This window comes from Candoia aspera, chromosome 2 (assembly GCF_035149785.1).
Source record: "Candoia aspera isolate rCanAsp1 chromosome 2, rCanAsp1.hap2, whole genome shotgun sequence".
NCBI lineage: Eukaryota > Metazoa > Chordata > Lepidosauria > Squamata > Boidae > Candoia > Candoia aspera.
The window spans coordinates 15,889,480-15,904,063 of NC_086154.1; positions in this window are offsets into that span (position 1 = coordinate 15,889,480).

Below are 14,584 nucleotides of genomic sequence, written 5' to 3' on the forward strand. Positions count from 1 at the left end.
ATCATATTTTGGACACATGATGCAAAGACCCAGATTGCTTGAGAAGTCCATAGTGCTGGAAAGGTGGAAGGAAAGAGAAAAAGATGATATGCAGCTGCAAGATGGATGGACTTGACTACAGTGGCAATGGGTACATCATTGGAATATCTGAAGGACCAGGTTGGGGACAGATCATCCTGGAGAAGGTCTGTCTGTACGGATGCTAAGAGTTGACACCAGCTTGATGTCATGTAACAGCAACAGTAAAATGTTGGATCAGAGACCAGAGTGGAAAGGAATATGAAAAAACGTGTACCATGTGCCACAGTAATTGTGAAGCCCTTTTTTTCCCTGCATGGGAGAATGGAGACTTGGTTAGCCTCCTAAATCTGGTATCTCTAGATTGCCAGCATCTCTTTGATGTTGGGAAATGTCCTGAATCAATTCGAGCTCAAATTTCAGTTGTTTCGGTTACTCCCAATCTGTTCGTCTAATCAATCTGTTATTGCTCATTGTAATCTGTCAGCCATCACAGTCCTGCCTGGAACTGCTTTTCAGAATGGATGTATAGGAGCAATTAGAAGAGGACCTAGATCAGCCTTTCTTGACCCTCTGACACTGGACACCTTGAAATATGTTTCAGGCCTCGGGGAACCCCTGAGCATTCAGGCTCAAATATAGGCCAGGCCAGAAGTTACAAAATTATTATATTCATTTCATGGGTAGGCCTGTCTATATGCATTCACAGGATTTTTAAGCTGAAAATAAAGAATGAAACTCACCTCTTTAATGTGAAGTTGCCCAAATTTGAAATAATTTTTAAAAATAAATTGTGATCTCCCAGGGAACCCCTGGTGACCTCTCACGGAACCCTAGGGAGCCACATAACCTTGGTTGAGAAACCCTGCCCTAGATGGTATCATTTATACCTACTTTTTTTGCTGCTGGTCTCCTCCTCTTGAGCCTGTTGGTTTTCAGATAACTCAGGGTCAAGCTAAACATGAGATTGGCTGATTTTTTAAACAACTTTTTAATATATTAAATTAGTATGCCACCCAGCTCCCAACGATTCTGGGCTGCTCACAAGTAAAAATATTAGAAACAAGGAAAATAATATAACAAGAGACAAAAATAAAAAGAATAAAAGGTGGCAAGCATGAAAAACCAGACAGGAACAAAAGAGAAACAAAGCCCCCACATCCAAAGGGGGTCCAGTCACCCTCACCAAAGGCCTGGGTGCAGAGCCAGGTCTTCACAGCTCTTCTAAACCACAGCAGGGTGGGGATCATCTGGATCTTGGGGGGAACCTCGTTCCAGAGGAAAACTATGCTATAGATAAGGCGTGCTTCTCGGGTCCCAATAGATGACATCATTTAAGTGAAGGAACCCCGAGTATGCCAACCCTACAACATCAAATTGGCTGGGCAGATATTATGGGAGATAGGTGGTCCCTCAAATAACCAGGCCTCATGTCATGCGTGATGTGCTGTTCTTTAAAAAACATCAATCAAGCTTTTCCCCCTTCTGCAATTAATCCAAGAAAGGATCTTTGTTTCATTTCATCTCTACATGGTCAAACTCTCTGCAGGCACCGCTTACAATATTTTTTTAAAGTGTATCGCAAAATAATTGCATTCTAGCCTGCCTTGGTCAGATCCAGTCCCCCTTGCTCTGGTCAGGTTCCACGTTGAATCCTGTGTCCATTTCTGGCACCCCCCTTTTAAGGATTCAGGCAACTTTGGAAGAGTTGCACAGAAGGACCACGAAGATGGGCAGGGGATTGGAGACGAAGTCTGATGAGAAAAGATTAAGTGGACTGGGTGTATTTCGACTGGAGGAAAGGCCACAGAAGGAAGGTATGCTAGCATTCTTTGGATACGTGAAAGGAGCCGTCTTCTAAAGTTCAGCCTGTGGCAGAACAGATTGAAGTTATAGGAAGGCAGGTTCAGATCGTTAGGAAAAAAGTTCCTAAAACAGCAGTTCAACAGCAGCTCAGTGACCCAGAGAGGGGGTGGCCAGGGCTGTCCATAGGTAAAAAAATGTCGATATGGTGGACATACCCATATGAGCAAAGCTACCACCTTGACTTTTTTGACCCCCTCTGCAGACTTTTGAGGGTGGGCTTCTTCCACAGATTGTCTTCCACAGAGTCAAGGATACTTCAATCTAGATTCCTACGTGACCAAAAGGTCCTTTCCAAGTCCTCATGGATCCTAAGACGGTTTGGCCACCAGTTACCGTGAGCCCAGTCCAGAGTGATCTGACAGCCCTGCATCAAATGCCTGAGCTTTGAACGTCAAACAAGCAATCACTATCCAGCCCTGAAATCAGTTCGGTTTACAACTCTTTATTAAATAGAACCTCTGAAATGAATGAACCAAAAATCAGAATTCGAGCAGGACAAACGTCAAGAGATATTTACAAGCCCTCTGTCCAGAGCAAATGAGTGCCAGGTCACATTGGTGTTGCCTCCTTAGTGAATGGGGAAAAGGGCTGAGTCTCTGTCACGGGTGGGCACTCAGATCCAAGGGAGGGATGACACGCTGGATCCGTTGGTTTGTGGTTTGCTCCTCTTCGGAGGCTGCCAGGCGGCTGCGGGCTTTGATCAGCCAGTCCCACAGCAGTCCCAATCCGCACAGGAACATGATGCCGGGGATCAGCAAGAAAATCCGATAAAGAAATAACGGCCCTAGTATTGAAAAAAGCATCAGGAGAAGGAGAAATCTTCTGAGTCATAATTGTTAACAAGCCAGCTCTCTGTAGATGTAGCAAGGAAGCACAAATGGTTCAGTAAGACTGAATTATCTTTTTTCCCCTCCAGAATAATCTTTCTGAGTGGAGTTTAAGTTCCACTGTTCTTAACTGGGCACGTTTGGGGATACAGATGCTTAGGGTCATGCTGTGGATGCTAAATGGCCCTACACAGCAGACTTATTGCTTATGTGTCTCCTGAAAAGAAATCCCACAAGGGGGCACCAAGGTTCCTGTGATGGTCCTCACCACAAGCCACCAGACAGAGAAAGACTGCATTGTGGTAGGAGAGGAGATATGTAGCTCAGGGTTGGCATCTAGTGTGGGCAGAGTTCTCTGAGGTAGGTGTTGAGGTTGCAAACATGTCATTACCCCAGTAGGCAATATCACCAGTGCAAGAGGTGGGGAAGTAAGATTGGTTGGTCAGCAAAAGTTGTATCTATCTTCCTACTATATCAAATGTGGACATGCTTGGGTGGGGGAGATCCACTGGTAGCAGTAAATTGACATGTGAATGAAGTCTTTGGTAATATCTTTGGGTGCATCCCTGGATAGGTTTAAGTCTATTTTTTCAAAATTGTGGCTTAGTTGGAGTCCTGAGCTTCTAAACATTCTCTTGCATTTTCTAATCTGGCTAAATCTAGATCTAAAACGTTACCTAAATTTAAATCTAAAATGTTGATGGTTTCCCAGTTGAAATATGTTCTGCCCCCAAATGGTTGGTGTGAAGTGAGATTATTGAGGTGGTATTGGGTCTTTTGACTACTAGTTGGGGCTCCTGGATCCATTTTGCTAGTCTTCTTCATATCTGTCCTATGTAGTGGTATCCATAGTCCTTGAGTTACATTTTTGTATAGGACTTCTGTTTTGTCTTCTACTGGTACTGGGTCTTTGGGTTTGAACAGACGGTTCTGGTGGACTCTGAAACACTTTTGAGGTAAGGGAGAGTATTATTCTGGGAAGTGTTTATGTCATATTCAGTTGGGTGGACTTTTTCTTGACATTGTGTGGGCGTTCGTCTTGCAGCTACTTTCTTTCTGCTTTTCAGCGTTCTGCTGCAGCGTGTTAATGGAGTTTTTATGCAACTTAGTGTCCTGTGGTGGCTGAGGATTTGGTTTGTGAGAGTTGCTTTTTTAATACTTGCGTTGGTTACGCTATGGTTATCTCTGCTGATAAGGATGTCTACAACAGATAGCTTGTTGTTATTTTCTTCTTTTGTGAATTTGGTTCCATCAAATGTGCGATTGATTAGATTATGTGTGTTTCCTAATTTTTCTTTTTTATTAGGAAGGGGTCATCTACATAGACCCCTACATTCATATTTGGGGTTGTATTAACAGAAGGACTATAATTTCTATTGATGCATCACTGCTTCTGCTATGAATCTTGTCAGCCTTACCAGGTGGACCAGATAGGAAACATGACCAGATGAGCTAATTCTACTTCATTATAAGGCTACATTAACAGAATCTTGCAAGTCTGAAAGTACAATTCTCCTCCTGTCTCCTTTACACCCTGAGAAATTAGGGAAGGTCCCTTCTGAGCCTCTTGCCCTACCCACTATCCAGCTGCAGGCTATGCCCTCTCTTATCTGACCGTTCCCTAGGCAGCGTCTCTGGGCCCATTCTCCCAAGGTCATTCCCATAGGCCATTACAAGTCTTGAAACAGAAGGTCCCATTGGAGCCCCTTTGATTTCTTTGCAGATTTGGCCATCAAACTGAAAGTATGTGGGGAGGCAGAAGTCAATGAGTTCTTTAAGTTTGGGTATTTCAATTTTTGTGGCTTCAGTTAGGTTGGGTGAGTTGTGAAGCAGTGTTGTGATTGTTTCTTTAGCTGCGTTCACACAACATGATTAACCTGGCTATTGAATCAACCCATTTGGAGGTCCCAAACAATACATGGAACCATAAGTCGACCAAAGAGGCTGGGTTTGCATAATATGCTGAGCTACAACACCTCACCCTCCAAAGTCAGCATTAACCAAGCCTGCCATTTGGGTAAATGTGGCTTGTTGCATGGATGCAGCCAATTATCACTGGTTTGAGATCACTCAAAGAATTCCATAGCTGAGGACGTATCACCACTTCTTTCCAGGCCTAGCTAAAACATCAGATCTAAAGCATTCCAGAAGCATCAGACTATCCCTTTATATAGCACCCTAATCAAAAAGTCCACCATCACTTTTTCTAGCAAATTCCCTCTTCCTTCCCCAGAGACTCTTACCCACAGCTGTCATCAAGACTCGTCCTTGGCAGGTCCGGTTTACCCCAGAGAGGACCTGATACTCTCCTTCCAGCTCCTTCTTCATATGCATGACAATGAGGCCCATCTGGTGGAGGATGAGGTGTTCCTTCAGGCCCAGGTTGAAGTAGTAACAGCGTCCTCTGTTGGCAATCAAGACCCACTCACACTGGGATGAGGAGATGTTCACTCTGCACAGGACTGCGTAACTGTTGGAGCGGGGTATGGGGATGAAGGCTTTGGAATCACGAGGAATGTACCGATGGATGATGGGGCACATGCCTGATGCTAGTGAGAAGAAATGAGACGGGTATACATAGTTATGGATTGATGCGTGTGCTATCTTTCATCCTAAATACTTTAGACAGTATTAGCAAGTATACATTGCCAGTGAAGTATCTTAATAATATTCCCTGCAGCTCCATGGCAGTTCAGCTGTAACAACCAAACTCAAATGGTGAACAAAAACAGAAAAAAAATAGGAATGGTTTTAAGCACCACTAGTCCCTCTCAATAGTATTCAGACATCATCCTGTCAGGATCCCTTCCATACGGGATTCATTTGGAGACACCTCTGTGCCTTGTAAGGGATTCTGGGATGTACTTTCACTTCAAGGCATCACCTGTAACATATCTGCATGGCAACCTTTCTCACCCTTTTGACCCTGGAGGAACCCTTGAAATATTTTTCAAGGCTCAAGTAGAGGCCAGAAGTTACAAAATTATCATATTCACTTCATGGGTAGGCCTGTATGGATGCATTAACTGTGTTCTTAAACTAAACATAAAGAATGAAACTTACCTCTTTAATATGAAATTGCCCGAATTTGAATTAATTTTTAAAATAAATCGTGATCTTCCAGGGAACCCCTAGGGACCTCTTGCGGAATCCTGGTTGAGAAACCCCGCCTTATAGCATACCCCAGACTCTCCAGTTGCTGGACATTCTTTAGGAAGGCGGAAAACTTGCTCCCTGAAGAGGAACAGTCCTTAGCTCTGGAGCATGTCTTATGTATATGATCTTATATTATATTATATTTAAAGGTGTTGGTTATCACCTTTAAAGCCCTACATGGCACGGGTCCAGGTTACCTAAGGGACCGTCTCCTCCCCATCACATCAACCTGTCCCACCCGGTTGTGCAGAGAGGGCATGCTGCGGACCCAGTCTGCAAGAGAATTCCATCTGGCGGGGTCCAGGAGGTGGGCCTTCTCTGCAATAGACCCTGTCCTTTGGAATATCCTTCCCCCGGAAGTGAGATTGGCTCCCTCCCTCCTGGACTTTAGGAAACAGCTAAAGACCTGGTTCTGTAATTACGCCTGGGGCGGGAGAGAGAGTAGCCATTCCTGGGGATGGTTAGTTTCTTAGTAGGACCCTGCTCTGCTTATAAATTATAAAGAACTTCCAGCCATCGAGGTTTTTATTATATTTATTTTATTGTGCAATATAGTGTTTTATAGTTTTATAGTTTTATTTATGTTGTAAACCGCCCACAGTCCCTTTTGGGAGATGGGCAGTGATAAATTTGATTAATAAATTATATATATATATATATATATATATATATATATATATATATATATATATATATGAATGATCATATTATACATATGATCTCAACCTGACATATGGAAAGAATTGATGGGAGCACACTTCATTACTTTTGAAACTTGTCCATAAGAAGTGGTAATGATGTCACCATTTTATTGATCCAGGCAAAGTTTAACTTGATTTGGAAACAGTCAGGTCTAACTGGAGTTTTCTAGGTTGAAATTGAGGGAGGATATCCATTTCGTAATAACTATCCTCAGTATAGATGCTGCTGCTGCTGATGGTGATGATGATGATTTTAAATTTATTAGTTGCCCAACTCCAATGGACTGTTCTGTATCTTCTGCAGATGGCTCTATGTCCACAGACAACCAGACATGTCTGCAGAGGGGGAGGTCAAAAAAGTCAAGGTGATGGTTGTGTCCACACAATCCAAGCCTCACTCTTTTACATGCATCACAGTCACAGTGCAGATTATAAAAGGATAGGGCTTTAACTGTCCATTTGCAGCCACCATCCTGACTGTTTTGACCCTCCTCCAGCAGAGGCCCTTGCAACTTCAGCGTCCTTGAGATCCCACTACAGTTGCCATTTTTTCCAGCCAACAGTGGTGCCTGAAAAGTGAAACTTTATCCTGTTATCCAGTCATGAATGAGATATTATTGAGTCATGATGCAAGTCCGGCAAAACTGGGCTGCTCTTCTCCAAAGAGGTCCCACTGAGCATTGAGTCAGGCTTGCCTTATGTAAAACCTTAGCTTAGCTGAGAACAGAATTAGACAGAGTTCAGGCAACACAAGTGCTTTAACCTGGTTATATTGAGTCTAGCTTCCTCATATAAGACATGGTCCATTCCCCAACTACTCTCCTGAAATTATCCCTGCTTAATATTCTGTTTTGTCTCCCCAGACTGCTTTTATCCCAATTCTTTTGAGTAATTATTATTATTTGCCTTCTAGTTACTGCTGACTCCTGGCAACTCCTTGGATACAGTATATCCCAGCAGTTTTCTTAGCAAGTTTTTGTAAGTGGTTTGCCTTTGCCTCTTCCTTCCCAGGGCTGAGAGAGAGTGACTGGCACAAGGTCACCCGGCCAGCTTCATGCCTAAGGTGGGACTAGAACTCACAGTCTCCCAGTTTCTAGCCTGGTGCCTTAACCACTACACCAAACTGGCTTATTCTGATTCTTATTCTTCTGATTCTTATTATTTCAATATCTGGCTGACTGCATAAGAGAACCAGCTGTCCCAGGTTAGGGTGCCAGAAAGCAATGTGATGCTCTTGAGAAGGGAAGATGAGGGGAACCAAGCAATCATTTTGCACAGCAGGGCTGGCAGCTACCAAAAGTTAGTTTCTAAAAGAAGAGCTTCTAGGATGCCAGGTTGGACTCCAAGCTATCCTGCCATGAGGACACAGGAGAATCGGATTCCCATTCAGCCAATTTATTTATTTTTATTTATTTATTTACCAGACCTATATGGCCACCTATCTCCTGTAAGGATTCTAGGTGGCTCACAACAATCCATAAAACATGGATAAATACAAAAGTGCCCTTCCCCCCAGGCACCAACTCTCTCAGCCCTAGGAAGGAGGCAATGGCCAACCACTTATGAAAAACCTTGCCAAGAAAACTGCAGGGAGTAGTCTGGGCAGTCTCCGAGACTTGGACATGATTGAATGGTTTAAAAAAAAAATCTTAGAAAATCAGTTACAAAGAGGCAAGCCATGATGGAGAGGAGCTGTATTTAGCTGCCTGTTGTGAGAAGGACGATGTTGACAGAACATGAACCCAACCCAAGCATTCAAGACTCCTGTTTGTTCCTGCAGTGAGAGATGATGTGTTTACGGGCAAAGCAGAGGCAACAGGATCATCCATGGGATAAGGGGTTAAAAAAATAAATAAAAATAACAGCTGGGATGATAGAACTGAAACCCTCCCCTATTTTATGTGCATTGCACACATGTAAAAGGAAGTCAGGCTTTGATCATGCAGTTGTAGCTGTCACCTTGGCTCCCTCCCCTCCCCCCCAATCCCTGGGTGCTCCTGGGGGACAGGAAAAGTGAGCCAACTTTTGGAAACATCTCTAAGGCCTACAGCTCTTTCTCCAGGCTTCTTCACCCTCTTACCAGCTAGTTTCTCACTCATCGGCCCAGCTCCAACCTCCGTGATCCATCGCCCCAAAAGCCCACCCAGAATGAGGATCAAGGCGGAGGTGCACACCCACAGTCTCTTCCCTTCCTGCGGTGGGGCACTGTAGGCCCACATTCCAACAACCATCTTGGCAGTTCCCCGGGTTTTGAAATTGACCTGAGCAGCCAAGTCAAGGGTTCCACCTTGATGTCACAATGGAACCCTGGCCGTTCCCACAGCCCTGTGCACCTCCCGCCCCGGGCAGGAGACATGGTATGAAACAATACAGATGGACTTTGCTCATTCCTGTGTGCCAGTCATGGTCCGGTTCCAAGGACAAGTTGGGAGATCAGGAAAAAAAATGGGGGATGGTGATCCTCAAGCCCATTAATAGACCTTCAGGGTGGGGGAAATGGGAGTTGAAATCAGTTCAACCCTAAAACAGCCTTTGCAATCAGGACTTGTCAAAACTCATAAAACAAAGCAGGGCAGAGCCTAATTTCTCTCCCTACTGAACAGCAAGCTGGTTCTCTAAGAGGTTTCAGGAACATGGCCGCCACACTAAGCTGAGCAGCTTGCTTGCTTTTTAAATAAGCCGTTCTTGCCCCAGGGGGCTGTAACTTCACTCTCCCAGAACCCCTTACAGACTTTTTCTGTAAAACAGAAAAAAATGCATTTATGATTTATGGGTTTGATGATTACACAGGATAGGGCAGGGTTTCTCAACCAGGGTTCCATGGCACCGTCAGTTCCCGAGAGGTCCCTAGGGGTTCCCTGGGAGATTACAATTTATTTAAGAAGTTATTTCAAATTCAGGCAACTTCACATTAAAGAGGTAAGCTTCATTGTCTATTTTTAGTTTAAGAACCCTGTTCATGCATCTATACAGGCCCACCCATGAAACGAATATAATAATTTTGTAACTTCTGGCCACTGTTTGGGCCTGAATGCGCGGGGGTTCCCCGAGGCCTGAAAAATGTTTCAAGGGTTCCTCTGGGGTCAAAAAGTTGAGAAAGGCTGCAATAGATTATGGGAAGAAGAGAGTCCTGATGTAACCTTAGAGAAAGAGGTAATTTATAATTGTACTTATAACTGCTGGAAAGAAGACCAGAAGCCACTTTGTATCTTTTTTCTTTCTTTTTGATTTTTCTTTTACCTTTGTTCTTGTACTTTTAGCTCTTCCTTTGATTTATTTCTTTTTCCTTTTTCTTCCTTACTCTATATTAGGTTGTATTAGTTTTTACCTTTGCTTTTAAATCTGTCTGTCTGTCTGTCTATGCAAAAATTTGTAGCTGAGGGTTGAACTGTGGAGTCCTTGGTGCTCTCTGAGCCTTGTTTTCTTGCAGAGGTTTCATTGCCAGACTAGGCAGCATCTTCAGGGCTGAAGATGTTGCCTAGCCTGGCAATGAAACCTCTGCAAGAAAACAAGGCTCAGAGAGCACCAACGACTCCATGTATAGGTATAGGTTTAGGTATAGGTATAGGTATAGGTATAGGTATAGGTGTAGGTGTAGGTATAGGTATAGGTATAGGTATAGGTATAGGTACGTGTATGTGTATAAAAAAACCCTTCACTTTCCTGAACTCCTCCTTTTCCCCTTCCAGCCTTCCTGTTGGGTTACAGAGGTATAAGGTTGTGCTTAAACCAGTGTTTCTCAACCGTGGCCACTTTAAGAAGTGTGGACTTCAACCCCCAGAATTCTCTAGCCAGTATTCTGGCTAGGGAACTCTGGGAGTTGAAGTCCACACTTCTTAAAGTGGCCACGGTTGAGAAACACTAGCTTAAAGTATAGGTTTAAGGAAGTTTGTTATGTAAATAAGGTAGGAAATAAGTTTATTAAATTTTTTGTAATAAGAACTTCCCTGGGGAAACACAGGGAAGATAAATACAGTCTCTTTGTTGCTTGTCTGTACCATTTTCCAAAAGAACCCCCTCATGGAGAGAAAACCCTCAACCAAGCTGCATCATGCTTGTCATGAGCACCGTTGAGCTGAATGCATCAGCACAACGGCACACATAACAATACCACTGAAACAAGAGCAAGGGATTAAAAGATAAGCAAAGCGACGCACAACAACAGACACAGACCCCGAGGAGGAGGGAACGACCCCGGCCGGAAAATCCAGTCAAGAGAACACAAAGGGGGAAGAAAGAGCGACAAAGACTGGGCGGATCACGAGGCACACCTGGAGCTGTCAGCAGGAACGCAAAGGATATCGCCCAGCTGAAAGCAATCACCAGCCGGAGGAAGAAAACGATTACGAGAGAAGCCCGGGGCACCAGCAGGGGCCCCGCGACCCCTCACCTACTGGCAACGAAGCATACAGGACTTGGGGGGATGACACAACCCGAGGTGGGGGGGGGCACTGACCGGCGCGGGCTATTTAAACCCCGTACCGGCGCGCTCCCTTCACTCTCAGCTTTTTCCAGCTATGCACTATGCTGAAATAAACCAGAACCTGATCTTCCCTAAATTAGTGTCTGTGTTTTACTCAGTAGTAGGCAGCGCATGACATAAAGCTGAGAGTCCTAAACTCAGCCTCGCCAAGCCCCACCGGACAAAAACGAGCCACGGGAGGAACAGGCGGCGAGAAGAACACAAGCGGAGAGCGATGGAGCCGACGCGTCGCAGCCAGGACGGGCGAGTCGTACGGCGAGAGGTGGAGGAGAATCGACAGAGGCCAGAGGCAACGCGGACCCCAGGAGCCACGGACACCCTCCCGGCCCATCCCGAGCCTCAGCCCCACCCCTGGAGGGAGGCGGAGGCGACCCGACCACGGGAGGGAGCAACATACCTCCCGAGACCCGCGGAGATCTCCCCGCCCCACATCGCACCCCAGCCACAGGCGTGGAGCTTCAGCCCAACTGCAAGAAACATGGTGGAGGACGGAGGGACGAACCAGCCGATTCGCTCCCAAGTCGAGGGAGCTGACCAGCGGATGGAAACGCCTAACCCCCACCGGTGGCCCAACTACGCAGAGACGCTGACCGGTCTGATCACAGCTGCGGCGTGGACCTTGGACCGAGAAACGCAAGCCAGACTCACGGCCATGGAAGCCCAACTAAGGGACCTCAGGACCATGCTGCAGTTGTTGATGTCCTCCATGCCTCACATGAACATACCCGCGCAGGTACACACCCCTATTCAAACCCCGAGCGGGTCATGGCACCCCCATAGGCCAAATGCTAACAGGCAAGCTTCCCCGGCGGAAGAAGCCATGGGATGGGACACGAGGAGAGGGGATCCACCAAACACCAGGGCCCCAAAGGACTTCCCCATTTCCTTCGACGGAACCCCCACGAAGCTGTCGTTTTTCGTCACGAACGCTAGGGAGTTCATGGGGCGGCACGGACACTCCTTTGACTCCGAAGCGGACAAAATCGCAGCTGTGGCGATCAAGTTGCAAGACAGGGCGGCAGACTGGTACGTCCAAATGTACGAGTCCAATTCCCCAGCCCTCTCTGACTTCCACGCCTTCATCACAGAGATGAAGCACTATTTTGAGGACCCGCTAGCCAAGGAGAGGGTTAAAAGTGCGCTTCAAGCCCTCAAACAGGGCGCACGAACTGTCGCGGACTACGCCCTTGAATTTAAAGCCCTCGCAGGGAAGATTAACGACTGGTCCGAGACTACCCTGATAGAGATGTTCAAAAGGGGCCTCAGCCGCGAGGTACTCCAATGGGCACTCTACCGGGATGACCCGGAGACACTGCAAGGCTGGATCTACCTAGCGGGGAGAGCGGAACACGCTCATCGCACTTTCTTGATGATGATGGCAGAGGACAAAACAAGCAACAGCCCAAAGGTACCCGCGCCACACTTGGGGCCGGCCGGTCCCACGTACCAAAAGAAGAAGTTTGCTCGTGGACCCTGTGCGAAGTGCGGGAAAATGGGGCACAAAGCGGCAGACTGCTTCTCCAACAGAACGCCAACTAGCGCTCCCAAACCTGCACTGAAAACGACGTTCAAACCAACTAACCCACTGCCGCCCCCCCCCACCGCCGGATGACCGGAGCCACAGCGACACCGGACGAAGACTTGGACGCTTACTTGGCGGGGGAGGACGTCGAAGTCCCAGACCGGCTGGCGAGAAATGCTCCCCGCCTGCCTTAAAACGCGCTGCGAGGCAGGCGGTGGGACAGGGGCACGAAACACATAGACAGAGTGACGAAAGCTCCGTAATAATGGGGACAATCAGGCTTTCCTTCGGCAACAGAGCCACCACGGCTGCGGCGCTAGTGGACTCGGGGTGCTCCAAGAACCTGATCCACCCCAACATCGTCGCCAAGCTCGACCTGCCTTGCCTCCCCCTCCCCACACCACTGGCTTTCCACCAACTGGACGGCTCAACAGCGGGAGGGAAACCAGCCACGACGCAGACCGAGCCTGTCACCCTGCAAATGGGCACCCACAGCGAGCAAACATCTTTTGTGGTAACCCACATAGGGTGACCCATCATAGTACTAGGAATATCGTGGCTCGCGACCAACAACCCGTGCATTAACTGGAAGACCCGCACCTTCCAATTCGATGACGGCCCGTACCGGGCGCCAGTTCTGGCAGGCAGGATCAACCCCACAGTGGGACGGGCAGAGGCAGTAGCCCAGGACAACACAGCAACCCCAGAAGAACTACCTGAACAATATGCTGATTTCTCAGAGGTCTTTGGGGAAGAGGAGGCGGACCAACTACCCCCCCACCGCAAGACGGACTGTAGAATTGAGCTGCTTCCCGATGTCCCCTTACCCAGGCCGAAGATTTACTCAATGACCCCGAAGGAGATGACAACCCTCCGGGAGTTCATCGATAAAAACCTGGCTAGGGGTTTCATAGAGCCAGCATGCTCACCGGTCAGAGCACCCGTCCTCTTCCGAGAGAAAAAAGACGGCACCTTACGGCTCTGCACCGACTACCGGGGCCTCAATGCGGCATCCCTATCCAATAAATACCCCCTACCCCTCGTGAAAGACATGCTCGCCCACCTGTCCACGGGAAGAGTATTCTCCAAACTGGACCTCCACGAGGCATATTACAGGATCCGAATCAGGGAGGGGGACGAATGGAAAACAGCGTTCAACTGCCCCCTAGGCGCCTTTCAGTACAAGGTACTGCCATTTGGATTAGCGGGGCCCCCGGGAGTGTTCATGCAGCTCATCAATGAGGTACTGCATGAACACCTGTTCAAAGGGGTACTAGTTTACATAGATGACGTCCTCATCTACACCCAGACACACGAAGAACACGTAACCCTAGTCAGGCAAGTCCTCGAAAAGCTAAGAAGCTCGAAGCTCTATGCCAAACCATCTAAGTGCGAATTCCATAAAGCACGCCTAGACTACCTGGGGTACCGAATCTCCAGCAAGGGCATAGAAATGGACCCCGCAAAAGTCGAGGCAGTGGTGAATTGGGAACGCTCACGTAACAGGCGCCAACTTCAAAGCTTCCTCGGCTTCGCGAACTTCTACAGGTCATTCGCATGGGGGTTTGCGGAGATAGCCCTCCCCCTAACAGACCTCCTCAAAACTAAAGGAGTTGGGGACACACGGCGAGCCAAGAACCCAGGGACAGTACTAAATTGGACTCCCGCGTGTCAGACAGCGTTCAACAGACTGAAAGCGCTGTTCACCACGGAGCCAATCCTCACACATCCGGACCCAGAACAGCCGTTCGTGGTCCAAGCCGACGCCTCAGACTTCTCCCTGGGGGCCATACTGCTCCAAAAGGACCCTGCAGGAATCCTGAAACCATGCGCCTACCTGTCAAGGAAATTCTCGGAGACGGAAAGGCACTGGCACGTATGGGAGAAGGAGGCGTTCGCGGTAAAATCGGTGCTAGAAACATGGAGGCATCTACTGGAAGGAGCCACCCAACCATTCGAGGTCTGGACAGACCACCGGAACCTCGAGGCCCTCCGGACGCCCAGACGCCTC